At 35.3% G+C, this 17132-nt stretch overlaps 1 protein-coding gene across 1 annotated transcript in view; it reads right to left on the bottom strand.

The window, feature by feature from the left end:
- Lsamp (limbic system associated membrane protein) overlaps positions 1–17132 on the bottom strand; it is a 2156433-nt gene that overhangs the window by 667675 nt on the left and 1471626 nt on the right. The window lies entirely within an intron of this gene.

A 17132-nucleotide genomic window follows, 5' to 3' on the forward strand; every position in this document is an offset into this window, starting at 1 on the left:
TATTCCAGCAAACTTTCAGGTTGAAGCTGTTTTCTTCTGGGATAGCATAGAAAGCCTAAGAAATTTTGCAGCCAGCTCCAATGCCTTAAAGAGTTTCTGAGTCATTCTTGTGACTCCTTTCTACATCTGTGATCTAGGAGAACTCCAGGTGAGGAGGCTGCATTTCTTGATTCCCTGTCCTAAACTATTTTTGGCCATAAATATTCCACACATGTACAAATAAATACTGGAATATATATATATATATACACACACACACACACACACACAAACACAGAGGTATTACACCAACCTCTTCTTATTTATGCAAATATGGAGCCAAGGCTATTTGCAAAAATAACTGAAAAATAAATAAATGGAAGATGTTTGGGAATTCTTATCAACCTATCAAATACCAACAGAATACAACCCCAGTGGAAGCACTTGCTGTGTTGCCACTTGTTCTCCAGAATGTTCATAAGATTTCTCTGCAGCTTTTTTTTTTTTTTTTTTTGGTACCCGGAACTTGGGACCTTGCACTTTCTCAGCAGGTGCCGGAAGAACAGAGCTAAATCCCTGGCCCTCTCTGCAGCTTTTTATCAGTTTAAAAGGTTGATGAACTCTTGGAGATTATGTGAGGAATCAAAGGAAGACTTTTTGTTTTAAAAAAGACTTTGAAATATTAGAATTTGTCACAGGTTCAAGGTCTATAAAGTCAATTGATTTTCTTTGTATTATGCATTCATACAAATCAAAGTATCTTCTACCAGAGCTAATAAGCAGTCTGTAGCTAAGAAGTCAGGGCAGTTCTGTCACTAAGTTGTAACTTGGCTGTTGAGAACTTTGAACCCATTTTGGCACTAGAAATAAAAAGAATGGCTAGTTGGGTGTGGTAGTGCAAGCCTGTAAAAGATGCAGAACAATCACGGAAAATTCAAGGCTAGCCTGAGCTACTTAATGAGTTCCAGGCCAACCTGAACTACCCAGGGAGACTCTATTTTAAAAAAGAAAAAAAGGCTACATTACATGATTACTTTAATTAGAAAACTCTGTGTCAAAGGGATGCGCAACAATAAAGTAACTCTCTACTAGGAAAATAGGGAAAAGAGCATCTGTCTTCCCCTGCCCTACAGCACTACAGACTTGGCCATCCCTGCCAGGCTTCTTCTGGGCTCTTAGGAATGAAGGATTGAACAAGACAAAGTCTTAGACATACTATACGTGCCATATGTTCTTCTGTTGAATGATACTTCTCCAATGACAAGAGGAAAAGAAAGACACAAAGGATTGGGCCTATTAGGAGCATCTATTTCTACTGACAGTCAGTGCTAGACGTATTACATGACCTTCATGGGGTCCTATATACTCTGAGGGGAGGATTAGACAGCAAGAGTGAAATCATCCCTTCTTTTCAGTGGACTGGATTTTGTATGAAGAAAGGCAGAAGCTTTTCCAAGACAATAAAGTATGGTGGGATGGTAACATATTTTTTGTGAAAAATGCTTATCCATGATTGTCATCTAATACCTACACCAGTTACCTCAAGCTATTGCAGAACTTTGACAGGTGATACTGTGAGAAAACACAAAAGTTTAACATACTGAGGTACAATTTAATTCTCAAAAAAGTAGTAAGTATATGGAATTTGTCATAAATCAATCCAATTTGGGGTTTGTCTCCACAATCACCCTTAAAAAAGGTCATAATAGAAATGTTTAACCTACTTAAGAAGATAAAATTATAGTTACATTTGTATAGAAAAAATTTAAAAGGCAATTATAGTTTTTTTAAGAATCTTCATTAAATAAAGTCCAATTCTTGGCAACTTTTGTTAAATTAAATTAACTGACTATGAGCATTTAAATTGAAACCCCTTTTTTTTCTAAAAAGACTACATTTTAGAAATAATGTAGAATATTCAGCAATTCAGTCTAATTCAAGTAGACTGCATTCCTGAACAAATTCAAAATCCTAAAGCTTGGGCTAGGAATGTAGCTCAGTTGAAAGTGTTGCCTAGCTTGCAAGAACCCTTGAGTTAAAAAAAAGTCATGAAGTCTATTATATGTTATAATATAATATTTAGTATTTGCACCCCAACAGCATTTTCAATACAACTGTTTAACCCAACAAGAGGCCCAGAGAGTATAGTCTAAACCTGATGAATATAAGAAGGGAGAAATGACTGATTAAACACCCAAGCCCTCTCATGTGGCTTACCTCACCACCTACAACATAATAAATCTATCTACTTTGATTCTAACAGTATGGTCTCTAAGAGACCTTTTCCTTTCTACTCCCTCATAGAGTCTTTCTGATTTTCTGTCCTTTATATACTCTCACTTTCTAATAAATCTAATAGTCCATAAAATTGGATAATGTATCTCATCCTTAAGGTCAGTTTGTTATAACTACCCTGATATTAATGTGCTTACTTGCTTAAGAAATATAGACAAGAATACAAATAGAAGAATTCCTGAAATTTATATAGCCTATTTTTCTGCAATCCACTATATATACATCCTTCCAAGGGTGTTGGAAAAAATAAATATGCTTTTGGGTTATTTGTGAGGCAAGTATGGCTGTTAGCCGTGTGAAACAGCCATCACCACCCAAGTAAGATGATCTTAACTACTACTTTAAAGTAACATACTGCCTTTCTAAAAGAGGCTTGAGAAGATTCTGGCACTCTCCAGGGACGAATTCTGCAGGAAAAACAAAAACTGGCTAACATCTGAGTACCCTAAGAAGCATGAAAAGTTTATTCTTCTGTTTATCTTTCTAAGGTAATAGGCTTGCATGAAATCCAGATGCAGCCTGGAATGTATAACTAATTTAGCAAAATTGCTTGCATTTAACGCTAAACATGTCTATAACATTATTAATGTACTACTCTACATTTTTACAGTTGTAAGGTCTTAATCATAATAACATAATAACATACCTGTACTTTACATTAGTAAGTGGAATAGCATTTCTGTATGAACTAGAAATGCAGAATTCTTAATACTTCTCCTTAGGATCCTTACTATGACATTCTCAATGATTTCATCACAGTTTAGTAAATTCAAGTACTTCAGTTTATCCTTGTAAAAATGGCTCTATGACTTGTGAGTTTCCTTTGGAATCTGGCTCCTTCAAATACAACTTAATTCACATGTGTCTCATACTTAAAATCAGTCAGCTTCAATGAAATAAATAAGGTCCAAATTCTTCCTATGGATAGTCTTGTGATGTAACACACTCAACACAAACTCCACATAATTAAAATGATTCTCTGGCTTGCTTTTAGTGCATGCCTTTGTGTCATTGTTATCATATCCGTCTTCTGCTTCTAAGCATCTTTTGCTCACATGGTCTGTTTGTGCAGCCATCAGTGCTTGGATCAGTATCCACTTTCACAAGGTCCCAGAAACTTTTGAGCTGATATTTGTATGCTTACAACTTGCTTCTGCTTGTAGTGACCTATAAATATACTGTGCTTGCACCTACTGATGTCTTTGCACACCATTATGCTTATGCAATACACCTTATTATCTTTAAAAAATGTACTGAGTAGCCCTTGAAGCCAACCTTTTCTAGGTTTTCCACTCTACCATCATGTATAAGGTGGTGGCAGTGGTCAAGTAATGCTGCATCTACATGGCTGCTCCCCTCACATATGAGAAGATCACTGCAAGATATGGAAAGATAGCAGACATAGCATCTTCAGGATAGCAAGGTGTTAGCACAGGCAGGCAATCAGGCCATTCAGCCTTCTGTTTGCAGTTGTAGTGACTCAGATTCCTAAATCAGAAAATAGGCCAAGGAGAAATAAGGAGGAGTGGAGTCATGTTCCACACTCTGACATGATCAGTAGGTTTATGAGTCCTTCATTCACTCATTATACTGTTGCTGATATGGTAGTGAATAAAAATAGGCCAAGACTAGTCTCTAATATAATATCTATCTATCTATCTATCTATACACAAACACACATATATATGTGTGTTATGGAAATATGTGTGAAATACATAAATAATAAATGACCTGGAGCCATGGTGAGGAGAACATAAAGAAAAGTTTTCAAACAAAATATCTTTGAAGAGATGATATTTAAACTAAATATTAAAATATGAGGGGCAGTTATAAAAATTATTTGGCAATAACTTTGCAGGTAAAAGAAATGTCATGTGCAAAAGTGCTGAAGTAGGAATGTGTATATTATACACCAGGAAGCTCAACAAGGACAATTAAAGTGGAGTGTAGTTTGTGCATATGTTGAGGTAGTAGTTGGACAAAGTAGATAAAATTGGAAATTGTGGGGTGTCATAAGAGATTCCAAAACAAGGAAATTCAGTTTTACTCTAGTGATTTGAATGGTCAGTGAACATTTTTAGCAAGGGATTTGACATGATCTGAATATACATTTTAGAAGGTCTGCTCTGATTATCATATGTAGAATGAATTGTAGAAAGACTATAGTGTAAGCAAGAGACAAATAGAAGGACACTTTCATCATACAGTAGCAAATGCCTTAGACTATAGGATAACAATGGACATAAAGGGAAGATCAAGTTGACTGGACAAGCTCTTGATGGGAAGACTCTCCCCAATATATCATGTTCTGTTAAAAGGGTCAAGGTTTTCTATATGCCAGCCTTTCTCCTCATTATATTATTTCAATTCTGGTATATCCTTGTAGAACATTCATCAAATAAGAACTGACAGAATGCCAAGTAGACTGTTGTTTATATAAACTTATCAGAAAGGGGCCGGGGATTTAGCTCAGTGGTTCCAGTGCCTGCCTTGCAAGAGCAAGGTTCCAAGTTCGATCCCTATTACCAAATAAACAAAAAACAAAAAACAAAAATAATCTTATCAGAAAAAGAAAAAAATGTTCCAGTTGTTGCTTTTCTTCAAGTATAAATGCTTCTTACCCTTAATATGGTTATTATATGTTAATTGAATATCAGTATAATAAAAATATGTTTTGCTAAGATTAAGAAATGCATAACAAGAAGAGCAGATGCTATTTAGTATCTAAGCTTTGCTAAATATTTTTGTACATCATATCTATATTTATTTTTCAGGCAATAGCTATCCTGCTAAATCTAAATGGAATGCCTAGTTAAATATCTCAAGGCTATAAGTCATGTAAATAACACTAATATGTTTTCTCCAGAGTTTACTGACAATATTGAGCTGCAGGGCAAATCTAGTGTTTGGTCATTATATTATTCAAAAGATCCAAGAAGTTTGCCTGCTACCTTCCCTATCTGGCCTGTGATTTACATTCTCAGCTGCCTCTGCTTTCAGTAATGAATGTAGGAGCATTGCCTAGATGGGAGAAAGTAGATTCGTGATATCTGCCTCATCAGTCCTGTTGCCATGTATGAGAACATTCATTAAAATAATCAATTTTTTTGAGACCTACCTTATAACAGACACTATGCTAAACTCTGAGGAAACAGTGATGTACAAAACTGACACCCTGCCTTCTTGCAAGGCTGATGAGGGACTGACATTGAAATGCCCATCTAGAGAGGGCTGAACATCATCTTGTACAACTATAAAATCAGCCTTTCAAACATGCTGTCCCGCATGGAGCAAGGCAAAAATTAACCAACCTATGGGCTCTGTCCTCTCTTTGGTGCTGGTCAGTACAGCAAAATAATAGAAATCTAGAGTGATCATCTTCAGGAGCCATACTCAGAACAAAGGTGGAGTAGTAAGGTGAACACTCAGGAAGAAGGCTTCTTGGAGAACATGGCCTTTTAGGGAACCTTTGGAGAATGTGCAAGAGAGTGGAAGAGGATGACAATTAGCCTGAAAGGGAGGCTGGAATGGCAAGAAGATCTACTGGACTGTCTTGAATGCTGAAATAACTACAAGATAAAGTCATGAGATGAAATACTGATATATCTCAGGGAGATTTCCACAATGGGAAATTAAAAAGTAGAGTGAAAGTAGACTAGAGGAAGTAGTTAGATCCCTAATAATGTTCCTGGTGAAATAATAATCAACAAATGTGACTGATTCTATAAAATTTTGCTTCTTAAGAAAGAAGAATGAAGTCCTTCACTCAGAGATATTATGTTAATGGGGAAAGTAAGTTTTAGGAAAAGGTGTGTGGGTAGAGGTGGAAAAATTAAAAACAGGAAATGACGATTTTTAGGTTGGGGTCAGTGAGGGGCTTTACAGAAATGTCAATGAATTTGGCCTTTATTCTGTATGCAGTAAGGAACCATTCAAAGCTTTGAGTAAGAAAGTGACATAATTGGACATGTGTTTTATGACAATACTGGCATAAAACTGGGAGATACATTGGGACAAGTCAAAGTCAGGGAAGACCAGTTATAAAATATCTGAAATAGTACAGAAAAGAGATCATAAAAACAGGCTACAGAGAAATGGCAATGGAAAGTGAAAAGAGATAAAAATATTCAGAGAAATTTCTTGGAAAGATTGATGAGACTTGTCAACTAATTGGATATGGAAGTCAGGAAAAATAGGAAAGGTAAAGAATTAATCTGAATTTATCTATTCATTCATTCATTCTTTCATGCTTGATGTTCATCCTGATAAAAATGAAAAAAGTTGAGTAAAAAGCTAGTTTCAGAGGGAATTTGGAAATTCTACTTTTAGAACTCTGGATTTGTTCCTCAACTGGTGTCCAAATAGCCTTTATTTCCAGGTGGACATGCTCAGGAAGTTGTCATAGGAATATGACATGCTTTACAGAAGAGCTGTCTGAGTACTGTAATAAACTAAGCCCAGAAAGTCAAATTCTTTCTTCCATATTTTTCTTGTCTTTTCTCTTGTTCTTATATATTTGTAGGATGTATGTTTATATTGCATGTGAACAAGTAAACTCTTTACAAACAATGACTTTCATTTTATAAACATGTGTCCATGTAGCAATTAACTGATTCTGTTTCAGGAAGAGATTATAATCTGAATTTGTCTCCCTCTGCTGGTTGCATACTGAGGTATCATGGTTCTTATTTAGCCACAGTAATAGAACACATTGAAAAATTTACTAATAGTTTGTTTTGTACAATCAGAGGTCTTTGCAGTTAACAGTGCACAATGATACACATAATTTCATATCTTTAATACAACTCTGTTAGACAAAGAGTACAAGTATTATCAGTCCACTTGTCAGAAAATTACTCTGATACTCATAACCAGTAAGATCTTGTATGAAATTAGAGGAAAATCAAAAAGCATATGTAGTTAGAAAAATTGCACAATGTGAAAACTAGAAGAGATCCAGAAAACTCTTCTAGCTTGTCCCCCTCTTTTATAGCGGGGACATGGAAAGTATAAGTTTCTGCAGTTATTCACGAGCACTAGATTACTATTCAGAGAGCCCAAATCTCTGCTCTGTTTTCTCTTTTGTGCCATACCGCCTGCCTAATAATGCCAGCATGCCCAATCCTCTGCAACACAGCTGAAGCATTTACACAGGTAGGTCAGGCTATCAAATGGAAATTCCTACTTCTCTTAGGCCAGTTCTACCTTGCCTTAGAAAACCCCATAACTTTGTTAAACATACGAGCAAGTAAGGAACTAAAGGAAGAGCAGCGACGAAATGGAATGCACAACAGTTGGACAAATAGATACAAGGCAATCTCCAAAGATTATTTCAATATACCAGTGGTATGTCCAGCCTATGTAATTTTAGGCAAAGTGTGAGATGATTTCCATGGGTCGAGAGTATCAAATATGTGTTAGTAGAAGGGTTGGAGTGGAATCCCTCACTATTCTATATTGGTTAAGACGTTCTTTTCTTTTTCCTATACCCTCCATTGTCTGCCTACTACAGCTTTCTGCCTATTTGCTCAGCACATTTCTTCCCAAAGTTAGTCTCATTCTTCATAGGTATTCTTATTCTCTCTCAGCAGGAAATAAAAGCTGATTAAAATATTCTATACATGTGAATGAACCGATGGTAAGTCCCAATCTCTTTAGGGATGTTAATAATATATAAGAGGAGTTTCCTTATCTTAGTACATTTTTAATAGATAAAATATGTAGAGAAGATATTTTGGAATTGAAGAATGCTTTAGTAACACCTTTTTCATCCTGCTAAGGGATAAACACTCTTCAGTCAACCACTGAAAATGAACCTTAAGAGATCTAAAATTAAAATATAAAAAAACTTATTGTCTCACCCCATTAAAATACAATGTCTGCTCATATAGGAGAGAGCTTAGCATAGACCATCAACTCAACATATTGTTTCTTTCAAAAAATATTTTATATAGATTCAAGTATCTATGAGGAATAGGAATAAATTAATAATAAATGAATATAAACAAATATAGACCCTAGAAACAATTCACACAAACATATTCCAATACATGTGAAAAATATTCCTAATACCCATATCCAACAGGTCATCAGTTAGAATTTTCACACAGATTTTTTTTCAGTAGTAAGATTTCTTTTGTCATGTTCTCTTTTCCTACTTCAAGAAAGCATGACAGAGTATTGATCTTAAAAGAGAATCAGGCTGACAGGTGGCTTTAGAAGTCATTTGTACTATTTGGAAGCAATGGGAATGAACTGATATGAGGAGGATTCACTGTTTCAGGAGAATTAGGTTGTAGGAAGTGTTTGGTCTAGAAAATATCTAGCTGAGATATAAGGATGAGACGGCTTTGGAAAGCATCAAAGTAGGTAAAAGAATAAACAGGGTGAGGACATTCCAATTGTGGTAGCACTAAGAGAACAAAAGGATGTATTGCCAAGATAAGGCAGTGAAAGAGGAAGCTAGAAGTCAGCCAAGGAAAACTCGTAATGTTATCAATTATTTCTTGAGATAGAACATTTTTATTCATCAGCTGATATGAAGCAGTTTAATCCTCACACTTGTTTTAATACACATTACAACTAGGTATAATTATTTTTCTCCAGACAAAATGTTTATCTTGGTATTAAGAACAATAATTAGTGAGAATTTACAACTTATTTTCATTTTTACCAATTTGAGTTGCACTAACTTTGGTTGGTGATATTATTATCAATAATGCTTGGCTATTTGATTAACAAATCGGTTGATCACTTGCAATCTAAGTAGTACTTTGAAATATTGTAACTATTGACTGTGGTCTCTATGATAAATTTCTCTGTAATAAGACCTTTTCAGCCTTGTTAGCAAAAGAAGATCGATATATAGATTGGTAAATGATTTGAAAATGATATAAATTTATGTCTTAAATTTTGAGGAAAAATAGGCTGGGCGTGGTGGCATATGCCTGTAATATCAGCACTTGGGAAGCTGAGGTAGGAGTTGAAGACCAGCCTGGACTACAAAGTGAGTTCAAGTCCAGCCTAAACTGTACACCAAGACCCTGTCTCGAAAAATAAAACAACACCAAACAAAAATTTGAGAAAGGGCAAAGGGGAAGGGGAAGTGGGAGGGGTAGAGGAAAGGAAAGAAGGGAATGGAATTAATATGAGAAAATGAAAAAATGGAAACAAAGTCTTTTTTTTTTTTTTTTTTTGGTACCAGAGACTGAACTCGGGTCCTTGCGCCTGCGCAGCAGGCGGCAAAAACCACTGAGCTAAATCCCAGGCCCGAGTCTTTGCAAATAGGGAGGGATGGAGGGGTTGAAGGGAGGGCAGGGGAAGGGGGAAAAATAAGAACCAAGAGAGATTATGTAAAGGTGCAAATTTCCAATGATGAATGTCATTATATTGTGTACCTAAAATGTACCAATAAAATTAATTAAAAAATAAAAAATAAATTTGAGAAAGGTCCATGAAATACAAAGAAATTCGAACAGAGATCATTTCAACTTTTGTGTGGCAGTGAAGGTACTAGGCATTGATGTCATAAAAAGAATAAAAGAGATCCCTAAATTCAAAGAGAGAACAGACTAGAAAAATAGACAGGGTCATAATGGGCAATCACAATTCAGTGGATATTATCTATGTAAACAAATACTGTGTTCACATGGTACTGTGTTCATGTAAAAAATTCAACCCAGTCTGGGGTGGATGGAAGTTTTCCTGATCAAGATAGCAGTTAAGGTGTCCTTTAAGAGAACTCATCTAAAAAGGTAGGACTGAGAGATTCCTTAAGGGTTTAGTGTTGAAGCTTGCAGAAGAGTACTGAAAAAATTCAAGAAGGCCAACAATAGAGATAAATGTTTAGTGTTAGGAGTCACCCTGGAGTAAGGCAATGGAGCAGGAAAGAAAGTGCCCCAGTCAGAGAAGAGGACCTCCGAGAGTACTAGGATATTCATTTGGACAAGGAAGATGGAAATGGATTAAGGGTCTTAAAAGACAAGAAGTGGGACATCTAAAAGTAATGCATTGATATATAAGAGTGTTTGCTTTCTTGGGCTGGTTCATTAGGATGGCACTAGGTATGGTGGCCATATGAAATGGAGGGCCCGTGTAGAACATAACTCACTAATTAAAGCATGAGAGGTGATGATCTGACATTTAGAGTGGATAGGATCAATGTGAGATCAAGATTCTGAAGGAAAAGTCAAAAGAAACTGTTTATTAACTGGGTATATGAAACAGACAATGGAAGGTATCAAGATGAGTCCCATGAATCCTCCCATCCTACTGGCTTTCTCAGGAATGGGATTATAGTTGATAGAGTTCAATGAGTTGAGAAAGTAGAGTACAGTATATTGGGGGCAGGCAGAGGGATTAGAAACTAATTACTGAAAAGCATCACTCGTATTGCATGGTTAGTTACTGCTATGAAAGAGGAGTGTCCTTGTTAATGGGTTTGGCATGTAAAGCAATCAGTATCAATTTTCCAGCTGTGCATGATTAAGAAATGAACTCAAAAAAAAAAAAAGGAAGAAAGAAACCATATGATTTTTTCTGTGTGATGCCTATATTTATTAGTATTTATAAATTAAATTCCATTACTCTCTAATGTAATTCTCAATATGGGATATATACTTTAGAACATACTTAGAATACATATAATACTTGGGCTTACAGAAAACTTACTCGAGTCTAATTGCCATCAATTTCTCTTGAATATAACTTTATATACATATATATATATATTTTTTTTTTTTCCTTTTTTTGATACCAGGGATCAAACTTGGGACCTTGCGCTTGTGAGGCAGGTGATGGAACCAGTGAGCTAAATCCCCGGCCCATATATTTTATTTTTGATGTCTCTCTATATCTCATTCTCAAACTCTTAGGTAGTCAAAAAATATTCTAGGCTGTGCTCACAAACTTGATTGTTCATCATTATCCTCTGCCCTTGAGAGTCCTATATCTTCTTTAATCTATTTCAAACTTGGGCCAGACTTATTAAAAAAACTGTACATTTCAAAATGCATTTTGAATATCAAATAAAGTTATGAAATAGATTTTCTAAAGATCAATAAATAATAAGCTTTATGTTGGGAAAGATATATTTAAGTTTAAATATTAAATAAGAAATTTACAAAGTAGTTATAAATATGGAGCTGGGCTTTAAGAGGACCTTACAGGGTCTTATATCTAGGTTTGGGAGTCACTAGGTTAAACGTGAGAATTGAAATCCAGGTCTACCTGTGTGTGGGGGTGGGCATGGGTGTTTATGTGTTGGAGAGATTGAGAAAAGAAAAAGAACAAAAGCTAAGAAACGAACTGTGAGTAGAGTTTGTTCTGTTATAGCAATAAAGCAAGGAAGAAGCAAGAAAAGTGGTTCCTAGAAAGCAGCAGGGCCAGAGTTTATCTCCTCTGGTGTATAGAACACAAAGTGCTTTCATATTCATTTGTGTTCACTTGACACCTTATTGCACTCCAGAGAGCTCTTTGGAAGAAAGATGTTATAAATGTCAGGTATTAAGATAATAAACATAAAAACAGTATTAGATACTCAAGACCTTTAAGTAGAAGAAGGATGTTTCCACATTCATTTCTAAGTGGTTTGGATCAATATCAAAGGATGATCAAACCCAGAGTAGGGAAAGCCTAGGGGCTCCCCCTGTGTATAGTGAACTGTTAAACATCCTAAGGGAAAAAGTGGTCCCTTCTCCAAATATGCTCTTCTATATCATCCAAACTTCCACTAGGCCCTTCGGTAAGTGCTTGCTACAGACACAGTGGCACTTCATGTTCCCAAGAAAAATCATTAGATCACAGGCCTTCCTTTATCATGATTATTATTACCAAAATGGTAAATCATGGATTTTATGAAGAAAATAGTACATTGTTAGATTCTTTTCTCATTACCAACCACAGTGAAATATATATCTTACCAAACAATTATAAAATATAGTAGTTACATCAATCTTCAAATACCTTTTGAAAGTCTGATGTCATGTAAGCACGTTATGCATGAAAAAAATCTTTTGCTGATCAATAGCAATTTATCATTTTCCCAAGAAACATTTTAAGTTCAGTTTGAAAAACAAACTCGTTGGTCTCCATACATATAGACACATATGTAAATATGTCACCATTCATATACCAATAATTGGATAGTTGGTGACTTATTGGCTAGTAATTTGTCCATTGTTAATTTAACCAAAGCCTAAGTATGTAATTGGAAGAGTTTAAATCCCAAGGTTATTTTGTAGCCATTCTCAATTTGTTTCCACATGAGGAAAGACCACAGAGGACTGAACCTTTGGGTCCAATTCTAGAAATTTGCAGAAGGAGTTATGTGTCTGGGGCTATCTTTGGTATTATACATAGTTTCTGAGCTCCAGATTACAGATTTAATCAGATTTAATACAGATTACAGATTTACAGATTTAACAAATGAAAATCCTAAAGATGTCTAGGTATGTGGATTGGATTTGGTACATCCCCACTGTACTTGCAGCCATTCAATTCTCTCTGTCACATGGAACTCAGTGCTGTGCCTTGCACAGCTTCTTCATCATCTCCACTTGCCTAGACAGAACCAGACATAATGTTATGATGTACTACTTCCCAATGTCCTAACTCACCAGCATTTTTCTTATCTGACATTTAGGAGAAAAAGTATTCTTAATTTTTTAGAAAAATGTCAAATTTCTATTCAAAGACTTCTGTAATATCAAACAAACAACAAAACAGAGTAAAGGTATATTTAATGTGAAATTATTTTCCTGGTGATGAGTGTTTCAAATATTCTCCCTAACATGTAATAAAAAATAAGGTAGTTTTAATCACTTCCCATATACTATTCTTGTTCCTCCTGTACCATGCATTTTATATATTTATTGGAGTGTAATTCTTTCTTTATTTATTTAGTTTCATTTATTAGTTACATATGTGTAGGATATAACATTTAAATTCCTTGTGAGAAGTACAACAGATGAATGGAAAAAGAAATAATTACACACCATGGAGCATTACTCTGCCATAAAGAATGATAGACTTGAGTCATTTGTGGGAAAATGGATGCGCCTTGAGACCATAATGTTAAGTGAAGTAAATAAAAATCACAAGCTTAAATATCACATCGTTTCACTTATATGAGAAACTAAGAATGAAAATAAAATCCTAAAAGCTAAAGACAGAAAATAGGAAGAAGGGAGTTAGATCATTCTTAGAGGGGAAAGGTATCAAGGGATGTAAAGAAGGAAAATGGGATGAAAAATGAAATTAGGATGTGTTTGTACATATATCAACTCCACATAAGGAATGTAAACAATGTATACTACAAATATGTACAAAAAAGGAAGAGGGTTAAGTAATGGATGGAGAGGTAGAGGATGGGAAGGGAAAGGGGATAAAAAAGGAATCAAGATCTATGATGCATTTTAGATCAATAAGTTAAAATGTATCTCCAAGTCTTTTATTGGATAGGGTCATAGACATCAGATAATCCAGTTCTGTGATTTTACAATAGAAACAACTGAGACTCTAAGGCTGTAAATGTGTTGCTCAAGGTTACATAGTACATCTTAGTAGAGCCAGGATGGGGAAGCATTTCTTCTCATTCTGAATTCAAAACTGTGATTGAAAGATGCTGACCGTCAGGCAACGGGGAGTATATGTGACTGTCTGCATGCATGTGTGTGTAGGTGTTTGTAAGTATGTCCCTTTGCTGAGTTTCTTTCCTTGGGTAGTGTAGGCACAATTTTCCTACCTCCTACACCTCTCTGCCTTTCTTTTATGTAGTAAATTCCTAACCTTATTCATGACCCCATTCAAATGCCAACTCCTGCATTCCTGCTCCTTCTCAGGAAGTGTAACTTATGTTTGTTTCCCTCCTAGAAAACACTTGGATCATTTTGTTAGTACAGCTATCAAACACACGAGAGTTCTTTGCATGCATATCTGTCTACTTCATGGAAGTAGATTATGACTGTTATCCCTACCTTGTGAACTCTGTGGAAATAATAACCATGGCCTATTTGCCTCTGACTACATAGGGCCTGGCACAATGGTTGATGATGCTGAATGTTCCTTAGGAGTTTGTACAGGTAATTCAAATTAATGAAGACAAACTGAGAAAAAACATTTTTTCATCGTAATTAGTTTCACCAAAAAGTACAACTTTGCTATAGACATCATTTTACACTTTATTTGAATTGCTATGGAATGTTTAGAATGTATAAACACCTAGTTTTAATAAATAATTTTCATTGGGGCATTGGGAGTGACCTAAGTATTGTTTCTCAAATTCAAACACTGGCATCTATATTTCCTATTGTCTTTCTCTGAAGTACCTGTAACTTCTCATGACCTATTGAAATGCTCAGGGTTCTCTGTGTAAAAATATTTTGCACCCATTTATAGCTACTTTGTAAAAGCCATCAGAGACAATCTGGAATTTTAGGATTCATCTTAAGTAGGTGAAGTTTCAGTTAATCATCGTGCACTGGTCTGAAGAGTTGCTACTGGGGAATTTCTGAACTATCACATTTCTATATGAATAAAAAACATTATTTAGAGAAAATTACAATTTCAGAATGTTTGAATGAGACCTTTGAGGATAAGACAAAAGCAGGACCAGCCATCCAGTCCAACTATTTCTCTAGGTAGTGAAAATCATTTAAACTAAGCTTCATGTTTAGACCTCTCTAGGCTGACATTAATAGACTTTCACGAGTGGAGGGATTAGAAGGGTCATTCACACCATGTTTGCCCTGCATCAGCTCGTGTCTCTGTCGTAGCTCTCTGTCTCAGTCTCCAATTTGTTTTTTCCCATCTTCCCCATATACACTTCTAACTCATATTCAATCTACTTTCTAAAGTTCCCTTTTCTGTATATTTCTTTATCTTTTCCTTTTAATTTTTTTCTTTCGTTTCCTTTTTCTCACCCTATAACATTATATCATACATCGGACTATTTATAAAATAAGAGGTGAACAATTTAAAATTATCTAATATATGCACTGAAAACTTTTTTTGAATGATCTCCATTCAGTTTTGAATTACTAGTTCATCTTGCTAAGGAGGCATTTAAAATGAAAACAGTAAATTAACCCTGAATATTTACTTTTGACAAAAGGAAGAAAAAAGCCAGAGACTGTGCTAAATGCTTAAGGAAAAAACTGAAGAATGCAATGTCCTTATCCTCAAGAACACCGTATTGTGGCAGGTAAGTAACACACACAAATTGCTTTCTGTTTATGTGTGAATTTAGATTGAATTTCAAATTTTTGCTTTGCGAGTCATTGGCTCCTAGAAATTCAAAGTTCTGTGCCTTGCATTTTGTTATATTTAAGTGAGACAAAGAATGGAATATTAAATAGGAATACTAAATGCAGGAACATAAGGTAATCCTCATAGTCCTTCATTAAAATTGGCATAGGCTTTGAAGATTTGAAACTTTAGTGAGAAGGAGGAGATTTGGAGAGGCTCTAAAGCAGAGCCCCCAAAATGATTAAAGCAGTTAGAAAAATTAGCAGATGCTCATCAGTTTGGAGCCAAACAGATATTGTTGCTGGATCAAATTAGAATCTGCCCAGAGGCTTTAGGAAAATAGTTCTGTGAAGCTGATGATTTTAAACCATGAGTGTCAACCACAGCTTCATTTCTCCACACTGCTTTAACCAACCCCATGTATCTCAGTCCTTTTTCATATACTTTCTAGAAGTTCAGACTGTATTCATCCCTGATCCATTTCAACAGAGGCAGCTGTGTTCAGTCATCTTATGACCACTCCTGCACCATCCAGACTCTGTGGTCCATGCCAAGGTTTAGCATCTCATAAGGTCCTCTTCTGTCTGCCATATCCAGCCAGCAAGTGCCTTTGACAGCTACTCAGTCCTCAAACCCACCTTACATGGCAAAACCAAAATGAGCAACAAAAAAGCAGACTCCATGAGCCTTTAGGAATACACGTTTGGTGTTCTTAGAGTATTGCTATGATAATGTATAGATTATTTGTATATTACAGATATATAAATCTTCCAGGTACCAGGTACTTAGGAAGACACTAGGGATATGAAATGTAATCAAATGTTCTCCTACTGTTATGATTTGCTCGTACAGGAACTATATCCAAACCAACAAATTAGCATAGTGGATACATTTGTTATCTTGGTTGTGGTGATGATACATACACACCGAATGTTTTCAAGTTGTATTCTTTGAATATTTAATGTATGACATTTATGACTTCATCAAACTATATTTTTAAAAGATTAACAATCTTTCGGATATTTGGGTGGAGATCTTTAAAAAGAAATTTAAGGTACTGGACAGACATTTCTAAAGGGAAAAGCAAAGGCACAAATGTGGGATTTATTACATGTTCTCAAAGTTGCTGCATGGACTAAGTAATTTTAAGGAAAGGTTTATGGTGAATGAAGCAAATTTTTTTTAAAAAATTAAGGTGAGGAAGGAGTGATAATGAAGATACACACTGTTTACTCATTCAGCAGTGCAAATTATTTAGGAAGTCTAGAGTAGGGCTATTAGTAGACACATGGGTCAAATCACAGAGGGCTTGATCTGACTGTCACTTGTACTGATCAGGACAGAGAAGGGAAAAATGTACAGTTTTATGGGCCATGTTTCCATTGCAACTGTAGTGACCTATCACACATATTGCATGCATGGATACACACACACATACACACACCCTTCATTCAGTTTCTTTCTGAATCAATGAGATGTTATACTATCACATTTTTTTTAAATCCAAATACTATTTTAAGTTCTGACTCAGTTCTGGCCTAAGAAGGATTTGAAGTATGAAAAATAAAATTCAAATGTTTCCTTCTCTTTTTTTTCTCCAAGACTATAAGACT

The sequence above is a fragment of the Heterocephalus glaber genome, unplaced genomic scaffold (assembly GCF_053883595.1).
Source record: "Heterocephalus glaber isolate CG9 unplaced genomic scaffold, H.glaber_assembly_v1.0 deba00000122, whole genome shotgun sequence".
Taxonomy (NCBI): Eukaryota; Metazoa; Chordata; class Mammalia; order Rodentia; family Bathyergidae; genus Heterocephalus; species Heterocephalus glaber.